The sequence below is a fragment of the Psammomys obesus genome, unplaced genomic scaffold, assembly GCF_907164565.1.
Source record: "Psammomys obesus unplaced genomic scaffold, mPsaObe1.curated_primary_1811, whole genome shotgun sequence".
NCBI classification, from domain to species: Eukaryota; Metazoa; Chordata; class Mammalia; order Rodentia; family Muridae; genus Psammomys; species Psammomys obesus.
Genome location: NW_026590859.1, coordinates 1557383 through 1570815, shown reverse-complemented (window position 1 = coordinate 1570815; position 13433 = coordinate 1557383).

The window sequence follows — 13433 nt, the reverse complement described above, 5'->3', positions numbered from 1 at the left end:
GTGAGCCAGAGAGTGTCTGAGGTTTACTTAGCTGCATACAGTGATGAACTAACAAACACAACTGGCAAAATTGAACTTTAAAAAAGTCAACAGAAGAGCAGAAGATAGGTTGAAATATCTCAAAATTGGGAACAATCAGGGAAAGAAAAATTGCTAAAGTTTAGATGGCATCAATCTAGAAGCTCTATGAACTAAAAAGGGTTTTTAAAGGGATAGTATACAACACAAAGAAGAAAATTTATGTACTAGATGTACTAGAAGAAAATTCATACAACTGAAAATCAAATTTCGATGAAAAATAATCAGTAAAGCTTGGATAGCTAGTTTAAAACATTAACAGACCAAACTCAGTCACACTAAATTTCAGAATGCTCAGGGTAAACTGTGAAACAATAGACTTTAAATGGAAAAGAGACTGTCTCGAGGTTTCCCAGCAGCCTCAGTGGGCACCAATAGTCACTGGAGAATTGATTCAATATTTTAAGAAAACCATTTCAGCATGAATGAGTAATGTAGACCAAGCCCATTGCCAACAAACAGCGGGAAGGGCTTCCAGACACCTAAGAACACACTCTACCGCCTTTCCTTCCTAACGCTAAAGAAAAACTAAAGACAAATTAAGCTTAGCAGAATTTAATCTCACAAAACATGACTCACAAACGGGACCAACCCCCTCACCCCATCCTCCACCCCAAACAGGACAGGTTCAGGGAACTTCGCCCTGCAAAGAGGTCAGCAGCCATTGTGGACAGGAGGCAGAGGTGAGGGCGCACAAGCTGCTTCTTTCCAGCCTATCTCAGCCCAGTAGTCTCACCAACTTTTCCTGTGCTTGTCGGAAGTTAGGCTGTCGTGACTGGGAAGGTCACAAAAACATGTCTTCAGGTAGGCTTTCTGTTAGTTTGCATGCAGGCTGACCTTAGTTGAGCAGTAAGTTAGCAACTCCAGCAACTCCAGCAGAAACAAGGTGGGCTGAGGTGATCATGCCAGTCTTCCCAAGACTGTCTGCATTGGTGCCCACCGGGTGTTCCAGGCTCTTTTCTCCAAACAGGGGCCTGAACGTAGATATGGGATGATATCAAGCAAAACGAGAGAGTATATTAAGAAAAAAAATACGTTTTTTCAGGGAGAAACTAGGCAGGACCAAAGAGAAAGCTCAGTACCTGAAATGATCCACTGCACAGAGAGCGGGGACGTTAGTGTCACGTAGAGGCCCTCCTGCCTCTCTTCAGTAGTGAGCCGTTCCTCACATGCTTTTGCATTTCCACACACAGTTCCACATGTTGTCTGTGTCGTCAGCATCTGAGGTCTTTACCTGGGAGTGTGTACTTTAGTATCATAATGGGCCACTGATTGCCTTCAGACATGTGTGCCTGTGGTGCCTGGGCCACCGAAGCAGGCCGATTGGGTCCCTTTGGCCAGGGGCCTTCATCTCCCCTCTTTGCCCATTTGTTTATTTCAGATACTAATTTTGTAAGGTTTTGCACAAGAAGATCTTTCAGATCTTGTGGCACGTTCTTCCTTATTTTTCTGCCTCAAGGGGCACACACAGGTGTCCTTCACTTCCTATTTCCCCAAAGCTCAGACACACACATCTTCCTGTCTTTTCGTGTCTCTGTGTCTTTGTTCCTTTCTCCTGTACAAAGGAAGATTCTCCTGGAGGGAGGGTCCTGTGCATTCTTCAGAGGAAGGTCAGAGAATTATTTTGAGTTCAAAGAAAACAGGCAAGAGAAGGTGAAGAGTCTTCCTGCTTCTGTTTCCACAACTACAGTGGTGCCATAGTTTGGGGTGGCTTGTCTTAAACCCAGGGGGTGTGCTGAGACACTTTTGATATTAGAAGAAACCAGGCATCCTTAGGATATGTCGTGACCGGTGCCACTCTGGTGGTCATGTCAGATTGTGGAATGGCAGCTGTGCCCAGCGCCTGTGTTACTTTCCTTTTTGATTGTATGCTAGCTTGTTCTGCCCCATCATGTCTGAAGAGGCAGCCATTTTGCCAGCCCCTGAGTTGAACTCGTGGTGTCGCCTGGGCCCGCTAGGGGGGGCTTAAGAAATGATTTTGACGGGCACATGGCTGTGATTCAGAGGTTTGGGATCCTAAAGGATGCGCTGGAGTTGGGGCAGGCCTCGGGACCTTAAAGACTGGCTTTGCCTCTGTCTGAAGAAGCTCCTGGTGCTGCAGTTGAGTGTTTCATCCTGGACTCTTACTGCTGTGTTGGAAAGAGTATTCTAACATGAAGGCGGCGTGCACATGCGGAATATTGGCTAACACAGGAGTGGGTGCTCTGGTTTTGCTTAACGAAGCTGGATTTTAAGAGAGAAGTGAATTAATTAAGGCCTGTGGGCAGGGCACTTTGTAGTCCTCAGTAGGACTTATCACTTGGACGTTCTGTTCTTTGCATGTGTGTATGGCGATTAGCAGTGATGGTGGAGTCACACGGATTTGGGTTCAAATCCTCCTCTGCTTGTAGCACTGCTACTAGTGCTTACCTGCTTGTCGCTAAGCCACTGATTGGCTAGCCAAGCATCTTCTTCACACCTTGGCGTGGCTGGTTGTAAGATGGAGCTGACCGCTTCCTCACAGTGCTAGTATGAGAATTATATACACGAGGCATGTTCTCAGCACACATGCAGGTGCACCCTGTTCCCAGGAAGCGGCAGCTTGATGGGTAGCTTGTGGTTTTAATCTTTGTGTCCCAAGGCACAGAACATTGAACACAATACATAGCAATTAGCTACTAATTGATAATCTAGAATTGTGCTGACACAGTTTGGGGTGGGGGATGTGAGCAATTATCCACTTAACCTGCAAACTTTAGTTTTTTAAATGCAATTTTTGTTATGGTCTAATTTGCTTATTTGCTCTGATGAATGCCTGAACAATGGCCACATCTATCATTCCTGGAGACTGCCTTGTTCAAGCGTCACTTACTGGATAAAAATCCCATACAAGCAGATCGATTGCTGGGCCTCAGGAATCTAGAATCCACCTTCCCATCTTCTGCCTATGTCCTGGGGTTGGCGGAAGAACAAACCTCAGGGCCCAGTGTTCCGGGCTGGTGGCCTGCAGCACGCTGCTCAACTGTCAACCAGCCCAGCCTGGCTGCAGCAGACTCATGAGGACATCAGAGGCCAGCCCATCACTGGACAGTCATGACAGGCTTTACAGGTAGATCTCTACGTGTGACACAGAAGGAGCTCTGGGGACTTGGGAAGCCGCCCCAGTTTTCCCAGCAGCCCCTCCCACAGTGGAGCAGTTGGGAACTGGGTAGCAGGGAGGGAGCCCTCTTGGGTGTCTTAGAGTCTTTGGCCTGCCAACCCCAGCAGGGATGTGGGCATGCACCATGCCCACCAGTGAGACTTAGTGGCTCTGCAGTCACTTTAGGATGTAGTCCTGGGGAAACATTAACATTCCAAGCTCAGCTGTGTCATCCTGGTTACCATAGCAACACAGGGAAATATAGTTTGTGTCCAATGGTTATTTCTTCACACTAATGAAATGGACATTTTTCTTCAGTGAATTGAATCAAAACTAATTGAGTAGTAATCAGCACCGACCCTGAAGTTCAGAGCCACGTAGTCTGACTAGTGCTTTGTAGAAACACAGAAACCATTAACTATCTTCAAATGAGAATTTTTTTTTTTAAATTAGTGAATCTTAGCAACCTATTACAGACGGGCATGAGTGTTATCACACAAAAAGCCCCTCATTTGTTTAGTGCTGGGAGGGGGAATTTATTTTCAACTAATGCAGGTACTGATAGCATACCCTTCCTTTCCTTTTCCACTCAGTAAATGTCCCAAACTGAAGCATGTTCCTAGAGGTGCATGCGTGTGTATGTATGTGTGCGTGCATGCTTGTATGTGTGTGTATGTATGTATATATGTACACATATACATATGTATATACATGTTTTGATATGTGTCTATACACATATTTATTTGGCTCTCAGATAGTTTCTGAAGGAAGTGCCTTTTCCTGATGTCAGCGACTCTGAGCTCCTGTTTGACAGCAGGGGTGACAGAGTACCCCCCCCAACATTTCCCCAGGGTTTCAGAGCAGAATCTGCCAGACTCCAAGCCTTACCGTGAGGTAGGAACCACATGATGTTGAAGTCACAGGCTCATCATTGTTGTTGCTGGATATATTTATAAATAATTCCTGATTAAGCTAACAGTTCCCTTTGCTCGTTTGGACCATGGGTATAAACAGAATCACAAGCTAATCCTGTGTGAGTGTAACAGCAGTTCTTCCTAAGAGAGCCGGCTAAGTGAATCTTCGTCTGGAATATGGTCCAATGCCCAGCAGAGAGCGTTTGGCCACATGCCAAGGAACATTCCTATACTCTGCCGTGATAGACTGGAAAGCCTTCCCTGAACTTCTGAGAAAGCTGAATTGTCAGGTGTGGTCAAACAGTGAGCCGGCCACAGGTAAATGTGCTCCTGATTTCAGTTGTCCTGGTTCTCTTCTTTGTGTGGGCAGCTGAGGTGCATCTGGTAGCCTTGTCTCCTTGACAGAGCCTTCTCAGCACCAAGGATTCCGAGAGCTGAGAGTGTCGGTCATCCCTCTGTCCCACAGGATGATTCCTGAGCCTCACTCACAGAGGCCACCAAGTCCGTCTTCTTGAGGTTGCAGCTGGAGCCAAGATAAGGCAAATAGGGTTTCAGAAAAGTGCACCCAACACTCAGCAAATCAATAAGTAGATGAGTCCTTTCCCTGGGACTCAGCTTAATGCTTCCAATCTGCACTATATTCACAATAAAAATTGATTGTGCTGTAATTTCTAAGATACGTGTTAGCATTTCTGCAAGGTGGATAAAGCGATTTGGAACTAGTTTCTCAGCTGGTTGGCAGGACAAATAAGGAAGGAGGGAGCAGAAAAAAGGAAGCAGGGGCTCATCATCACACACACCTTCCTTTTTTATAGCCTGTGGGTCTCAGTGTGGAAGAAGAAATTCCCCCATCACCATAGCAACCTAAGTGCATCATAGTGGGATTAGGTGTTTGAAAGGCAAGAAACTCGAAGTTTAGATGAGTTGGGGGCAACTGGAAAACGATGGCCCTTCACTAGAAACAAACACAGGGAGGTGCTAGGGTGATAGAAGAGAGCAGATTTATGGTTTATGACATTCCTAAAATATCTTTATTTAATAATGAAAACTTCATTATCCGGGCCTGGGTTGAAGTGTTGCTGTGGGCCCTCTGGGATCCCAGCAAAGATCTTTCATCTTGACAGAAGTTCTAAATTACAACATTAGTGTTCTAACCGAGAGCCTGTTATTGCCTATTTGGTCCACCCAGGGAAATGAGACACACATTGCTAGAGTGTGGGTTATTGAAATCTAATAGCTTGGAATATTAAAAATGGGGGTTGGGCTGAGGGAGGTCTCTCTCTTCTCTCTCTCTTGCTTCTTCCTGTGAGCCGAGGATACACTCAGTGATAAACCTGCATATTTACTGAGGCCTCTTTATTTTTCAGGTAAGAAAAGTGATTTTTCTTTATTATGGTCTAAACCATTATCATGTTTCACATCATTAAGACTCCACTGTAAGGAGACCCTAAAGCTAATTTCAGATCAACTCTGTGAACCTGTTTTATTTTCACCTCAGACACCCCTGTCTGCTTTTCATCTGTGTGGCCTGACCTCTAAAAAAGTGTTTGGTCTTTAGACGCTTCAAAGACAATTAGGTCTCAGCAGCTCCTGAGGTTTGACTAATGAGCAGAACGGATGGCTCTCTGGATCATAGTTCAATTTCCAGTCCTTCTGGCAAGGCAGGAAAACAGCCGGCCTGTGCCAGGGAGTAGGAGGCGTCTTGTGGTGGCCATGCTCTCCCTTGTTCCTCCCTACCTCCCACCGATGTGACCGTACTGTCTTCTGTTTCTGTGAAGGCAGAAGACCTAGACAGTTAATACCAACAGTAGATGATGGGCTTCCAAGTGTGCTTTCTCAGTAGGACCTCGTCTGTGTTTATGGCCATGGGTGAGGTGGCCCTACTGTCATCCCTGCTTTCAGCTGAGGATACGGTAACAGGAAGAACCAAAATCTCACACCTAAAGCATTGCAGCACCATGTCTGAGTTCAGGTCTCTACACACACACACACACACACACACACACACACACACACACACCTTATCTGGATGTGCAGGAACTTTCCTCTGCTGAATAATCTCTGTGATCCCACCCTGTTTCTCTAGGCTTGCCTCAACAGGAGCCCAAGGCAGCCGCTCCTTTCCCCTAAGACAGAAACTGACTGACGACTTGTGTAGAGAACCCATTGGACTGGGTAGTGTGCGAATGGCCTAACTTTGGTCAGTAACAGTCTAGCACCCACTAGTGGTCGAGCACCGACAATACTGAATTATAACCAAGCTCTTCCAGAAATACTGAGCTGAAAGCCCCTTTCTCGGCTGCGGCGCAATGCAGGGCCACGCCCTCACGTGTGACTCACCACTGTGATTATCTGGGGCTGTTGTCACTGACTGACACGCAGACACGAGTAAGCATATTGATTAGCTGACTGAGGGGTCCTGAGAGAGTACAGGTCAGTATTGCTGAAGAAAGGTGAAGACAGATCTGTAGTCTGGGCAGAGCCTGGGAGAGTGGCAAGAGAGGAGCACCCCACAGTCAGCCTGAGGAAGGTGAAGGGCGGTCCCAGTGTGTGAGCATGTGTACACACATCTGCATGTATGCAGATTTGGACACGGATTACGGAAGAGAAGAGGGCTAGAAGGTCAGAAGAGGAGAGCTAGTGTCCTGACAGCAGCAGGAGCAGGGAACACTGAGAATAAACCCTCCTTTCCATCCCAGGCAAGCCCAGTATCTACTCCTGTGATTTTCCAGAAACACAGACGCGCAGAAGGAGGACTTAGTGGACTTGCATGTGCTGTTTGAGAGTCTGATTTAGACAAAGTTTGCAGAAAACTTGCCGCTCTGTCTGGAAGATGTGTTTCTATTTTACAAGGTCCAAGATGCATGGGTGGGGCCTGGACACTTACACTTCTTAAACAGCTTGTAGAATGTAGCTTGTAGAGGTGCAAGGCTCAATGACCAGGACTGTGTAACAGTGGAGACGGTGATGCACACCTGTGGATCAGCATGCAGGAGACCCAGGACGGAGGGTTAGAAGTTCAATGCCATCTTTGGCTATAAAACCAGTTTGAGGCTAGCCTGGACATAGGAGACCTTGTCTTAGAAATAAGATGGCTGCTGGGCTTACTTGATAAAGTGCTTGTCGTGCAAGTGTGAGGGCACGGGTTTTGATCCTCAGTGCCCACCTACATGATATGCGAATGTAGTTGCTCCTGTATAATTGGAGCCATCTGAGAGACAGGATCCTCGGAGCAGCAGGCTAGACTAGTCAATAACAGTGACCTCAGGATGCAACTGGTAGGCCCTGCCCCAGTGAGTGAGGTGGAGTGTGATTAAGAAAGATGTCAACTTTGGGTTTCCACGCTATGTTCATGCGTGCATGTGCACACACATATGTGTGAACACAGACACTACATGCATGTACATGACATATGTAAACACACACGTAGAAATAAGAGGGAGGAGGAGGAGGAACCGTTATCATAGCACAGTCTAGGTTCTTCAGAGCTCATGAGTTAAGTCACTGGCCTGTCCAGGCCTTTCTCTGGAATACCTGCGTTCAGGATTGGGCGTGTCACTCACCACATGGCTTTGGGACTGCTGTGTGGCCGTCCTACATCTCAGTTTTCAGATCTTTAAAGTGGGATAAAATGGTGTCTATTTCATGTGGAATGAAAGTGTGTGTGAAGTGCCAGCACAGCTCACACAATAAGCTCGCAGTGACGGTGCCACTCACTGACATAGTTACTTTCTGAGCTGTGTGTGGAAGCAGAGCCAGACCCCTCTCTCCTCTGCGACAGGCTGGGCATCGGCCTGCGGCTTCACCGACTCAGCTCTGGATTGCTTGCAGCCCTAAGAGACTGTAAAAGCTATGGGGATAGTTGTATTCGATTAAGGGAGAGTGGCAGGTGCACATGCAGCTCTTCTTAATATTGTCCATGTGTGGTTGATGGATTCTGTGGACGTAGGATCTACGGTTATGTCAAAAACTGCATAGGCGAGGAGGCTTGTCACTCAGCTTCAGCAATGCGCTGCACGGCCGCCCGCTGCTTTGCTCACACTTGTCATAGGTATGGGCCATTTTGCTTCCGCAGTTGAATGTGTCGCTGAACTTGAAGCAGCGCACTGTCAACTCCGTTTCAAAGACGCCTCATTTCTCCAAACTAATTTCCACCCTTCATTTAGAAACATGTCTTCTCGTAGACCAGGACATACCTGAAGGATACATTAAAACTTCCTTACGTTGTATGAGCTCGCTGAGGGACAGGAAAAGGCAGGAAGAGGGGCTGGAGAGATGGCCTAGTGGTTAGACTGTAGACCACTCTTCCACAGGACCCAGGTCCAATTCTCAGCACCACATGGTGGCTCACGCCTATCTGTAACTCAAGAAGGGGTTACACAATCATATACGCAGGCAAAACAGCAAAACACACAGAAACAATTCTTTAGAGGAGGTGGGGAGGGTGCTGACCAGGGGCTCACAGTCTCACTAACTTTATTTTATTAATTGTGTTAAAGAGCCAGACAAAGAGTCTATATTCCTACGTTCTCTGTCTCTCTCTGTCTCTCTCTCCCCTCTAACTTTAAATCAAGGCCATCAAAACTTAAGGAACTAAACGTCTGAAGGTAAGAAAAGAGGGCAAGTAGTCTGAGGAGATTGCTCACTGAGTGAAGAGCTTGCAAAACAACCGAGAGGATCTGGGCTTCATTTCCCAGAGCCTGGGTGTAAGAGCTCTGTGTGGTCATGTGTGATTATAATCCTGTTACTGGGAAGGTAGAGACAGGAGGAGCCCAGGCAATACTCCTCAAATTAGCAAGTTCCAGGCCACTGAGAGACCCTGACTTAAACCATGGTGGAGATCAATTGAGGGAGAAACTTAATGTCTCATTCTGGCTTTCTCACGGAAGTGCACACCACACACCAATACACACATGTGCACCCTGTACCAACACACAGAGAAACCCCAATACATACATATCTACACACACACACACACACACACACACACACACACACACACAGACAAATTGGAAGGTGGCAGATCTGTTACTTGACTTTTCATCTTAATTAATTTTACTAGACCACAGAATTCTTGGCAAAAAATCCAAAGACAGCAAGACAAACAACAAACAAACAAACAAACAAATAAACAAACAAACTTTCTTTGTTGGTATGTTCTTCTCCTGTCTCACTCTTGTGACCTTTCTCGGGTTGGCTAGGACTGGTTCCCTGAACTTGCACCTTTCACTCACTGACCTTCCTTGTCTCTTGAAAAAGAACAAGCCCATTAAACTCAGGAGTGCGTGTTTTGGTTGGCGCAAAGGCATCATGATGAACAATAGGTTCTCGCTAATTAAATTAGCTCAGGTAGCGGTGCACCCTGAGACGGGAGCACATCCATTAATGCTGTTATTATTGTCAAGGACAAGAATGGCCCATTGAGGATTGATGAGAAAATACGCTGTCCTCGTGCTGCACACCATAAGGAAACAGTTGATAGGAAATGCTCCACGAGGAGCTTTGGGTGGGATTGATAATGCATCCTCCCTCGTAAAAGACACACACGTGCCATCAAGAGGGGAGAGCCTGGCATCTGGTTAGTCAATGAACCGTGAAGGGACTGAGGCGATAGAGCGAGCAGGTTCCACTTTAATATTATAATATGATGTGTTTATAGGACCGAGACTTTCAGTGTAGGAGGTGTTTTAATTGAGTCCATCTTCTGAAAGGGAGGTGCAGACATCGTCCATCACGAGACGTATGGAGAGATGGGTTTGAACTTGGTTTCCTCTGTGAGTGGTCTTTGCTTTTTATCACAGGTAACCTATAGAATGCATTATTTAGAGACTGACTATTTAGTCAGGGACATATACAGGCAGACAGAAGGCTTGGCTGCCCCCTACTCAAAGGAAGATAAAATAAAATAAAATATGCATATCTTCATGCCTTCCTGGAGCCATAAGCCCGTTCTAGTTCACTGGGGATCCATCTCTGCCTGCATGATGTATGGTTTTATGGACAGAGGGGAGCTGCACACAGCCAATTACACCCATGGAGCGAGTCCAGGAGCAGGGCAGCTTCCAGGGGTGATTTGCTGCTGGTGGGCTAAGTTAGACAGGAAAGGGCCAGAGAGGGAAAGGTCCCAGAGTGAGGCCACAAGGCAACTACTCCAATGCATCAAATGGCTTGCAAAAATGTATCTGGAGCCTCAGACCTGTGTGCACCTGTAATTCACGATTCAGGCCAGCCACACAGCCAGGGGTGGCTGAGCATTGCATTCTGGGTACAGACGGGACCTCTTAGGCTTGCTTGTAGGCCATGTGTGAGCTGAGATTTTCCCTCTGAGCCTGTTTAAACGAGAAGACCCAACCCCCTTCCATGTGGGTGCTACCCACTGGTGCCAGCTCTGAGACAGTATCTTTGCCCTCACTCCTCTGGGAGAGTTCCCAGGTAAGGGACCAGAGGGGTTCACATTTATACATCTATTTTATACTTCCATGGGGAGTTCTCTGCTCCCTCATCCTTGTACTTCCTCCCAGCTCGTTTCCCATCCCTCACTCCTTTGCCCATATCACCTCCCCTCTTCCTCTTCTTGTCCCCATTTCCTTCCAGCAAAGCTCACCTCCTGTGCTTGTTTTCTTAGCAGGCAGCACCAAGGCCCCTGCTTCCCCTGTGCTGCAGTTTTACAGTTGCTTGGTACAGATCTCCAGGTTCCCAAGTCTTCCTGAAACCTCCAAGCCATCACTGGCTTTTCCTCAGGGTATTTGCGTACCCACTCTCCCTGCATCCCTAGTCCCTGTCTTTGCTACCATGTCACCCTTTTTCTTTACACTGAAACTTGTACAAAATTAAACTTCTCCATGCTGTCTATGGACTCTTGTGAACTCACTCCACCTGGACTAAGGCTCAGCTTCTGTGTCTATTTCAGGCCAACTCTTGTACTCTTAGTTGGATTTGAGCTTGGGGATCACATAATCCTGCTACTCCATCTAGGACTATAGTTTTTATTGTGTCTGACTCCCTGTTCTCTGGAAGCTTCCTCCTGGCCTCCTTCATTGACTGATGTGCCCCATATGTGAAGGAGTCCAAATTACCATTGGGCAGAAGGCAAAGCTTTTTCCTGGGGGACAAGAGCAAGGTGGCCTTCTGGAGAGCATGGGAGAGAAAAAGAGATTTTGCAACTTACCCATCATCCTTTGAAGGGACAGTGCTGCTTTTTGATTTCTTTGTACAGAGCTTGCCTCTCACCTTCAGCCCTCCAACCCTGGAGAAAACCTTAGAGGATCCTGGAGAGGTCACACACATCTTTTGTTTGTTTGTTTGATTCCTGCTTGTGCTCAGCAGCTGACAAGATGGTAAAAGCCCGGAGGTGCCTTCTGGTGAGCAGGAAGCCAGTCATCATCCCTGTTCTCTCCTCCCAAGCTGTGTGGGCTTGGGCAAGTCATTAGACTTTGTTCAGCCACGTCTTTGACCTACAGAACAGGTATGACACTTGTACTTTCTGTTGGGTTGCAAAGGGACAGAGTGAATAGTGTCCCTCTTTCCTACCCAAGCTTTGAGCACACGGGAAGCATGACAACATGAAAATGCAGATGAGAGCTGGAGCAGCCCTTGTCCTAGCAAGGAAGCAGCTCTTCCTGCCCTCCAAAGTGGCCACTGTGCATTATCGATCCCCAGAGATGCTTCCTGTCCACATTTGCCATCTTTGAACGGAGGATGCTCTCACAATTGATTGCATCTCCCATTGCTGCTGACTGGGTGGCGGCTGCATCACCATTGTTACTGCTATATACACATGAACCTGGGTTATTCTTGGTAGCAAGACCAAGCCAGTACACATCTTGATGGTTCTGTCAATAAACTATTAAGAACCATGTACAGAAAGAATATAAGTCCTGGCTTGTCCTAAAACCTTCCTTTGACACCTTCTAAAAGATAAAGCATTAGCAAGCAGAATGGATGCTCACAGCCTGAGAGAACATTCTAGAGCAATCTGAGTTCAAAGCTATCTCCTGAAGGCAAAGATGTCCGGTAAATCATGGAGTCATGCAACTCTGAGAAATTAATGCACAACATTCATACATTTACTCTAAATGTAATTTTTTGGGAACATATTAGTAAATTTATTTGCCTTTTTATGCATACAGAAGAACAACATGCCATGCATGAACATCTAACAGAAACAATCTGATTCTGCAAGCATTGAAAATTCAGAAGAATAGAGTGTATTGCCTAATTGTCCGTGTTTGTCTTTCATTCTGTGACATAAAATAATGATGCCACTTTTTATTGATGGTGCCTTCTATAAGAGGAATACAACTTATGTGGAAGCGAGCAGGCACTCACACACTAAATCAGAGCTAAGAAACACTGGTGAAACTGAATGATGGCTGACTCAGTGTCCACAGAGGCAGAGTGCAAAGACCAGGTCCTGTGAGGAGCAGAAGGAGTGAAGATGCACACACCCAATCACTGATCCAGGCTCAGAGATCAGGAGAGTCCATAGAAGGAGGTGTCAGAGCAGGGAATCCAAGCCCACCAGCGTCAAGACCAGGAGAGCAAAGGGGGTAATACAGACATCCCTTGCTGCTAGGCTTGGTGTTCAGGCTCTTGGAGTCTTATCAACGGCCTGATTTATTTTGTTTCTATCTCTTTGAGAGGGCTTCACTCCTTAAGTTTGCTATCCTAAAATTACAGACCTGTCTCCTTAGGTGTGCTGTCTTCATTCTTCCCGTAAGCCCCATTCATAGGACTTTGTTGCTCTCTGAGTCACCTCTCTTCCATTCTTGGGGTCTCTTCTGCTCCTTTTCTCCCTTCATCTCTGTTCTAGACTCCAGAATTCCTCTTTCTAAAGCTGGTCTCGCATGGCTATGTCCTCACTTTTATGTCTCTGTTCAGGTTTTTATTTTTTATTTGCACATTTTTGAGGCTGTCTAATCCCCAGTTTCCAATCATTCTCTTATCCTTTTAAAACAGGCTCTGGTTTTTCTCTATAGCTGCAACTGTCCTGAATGTCTCTGGAGACTTGGCTAGGCTGGAGAAGTCAGAGATGGGATGGGAAACAGCTGGGTGCAGGTGAGGGGAGAAGCAGGGTTTCAGGAGTCACTCTGGCTGCTTCCTCTGCTGTGTGATTTATGGGGACACTGCCACACCTGTGTGTGAAAGAGACTGAGAGGCTACAGATTTACACACTGAGGTGTGTCCAACAGGAGAGCATTTCCCTAACATGCTGAGGCCCTTGGTTTGTGACCTAACACAGAAACATACACAAACACACACACTACTATACCACAGCATACCACTCCACACACACACACACACACACACACACACACACACAC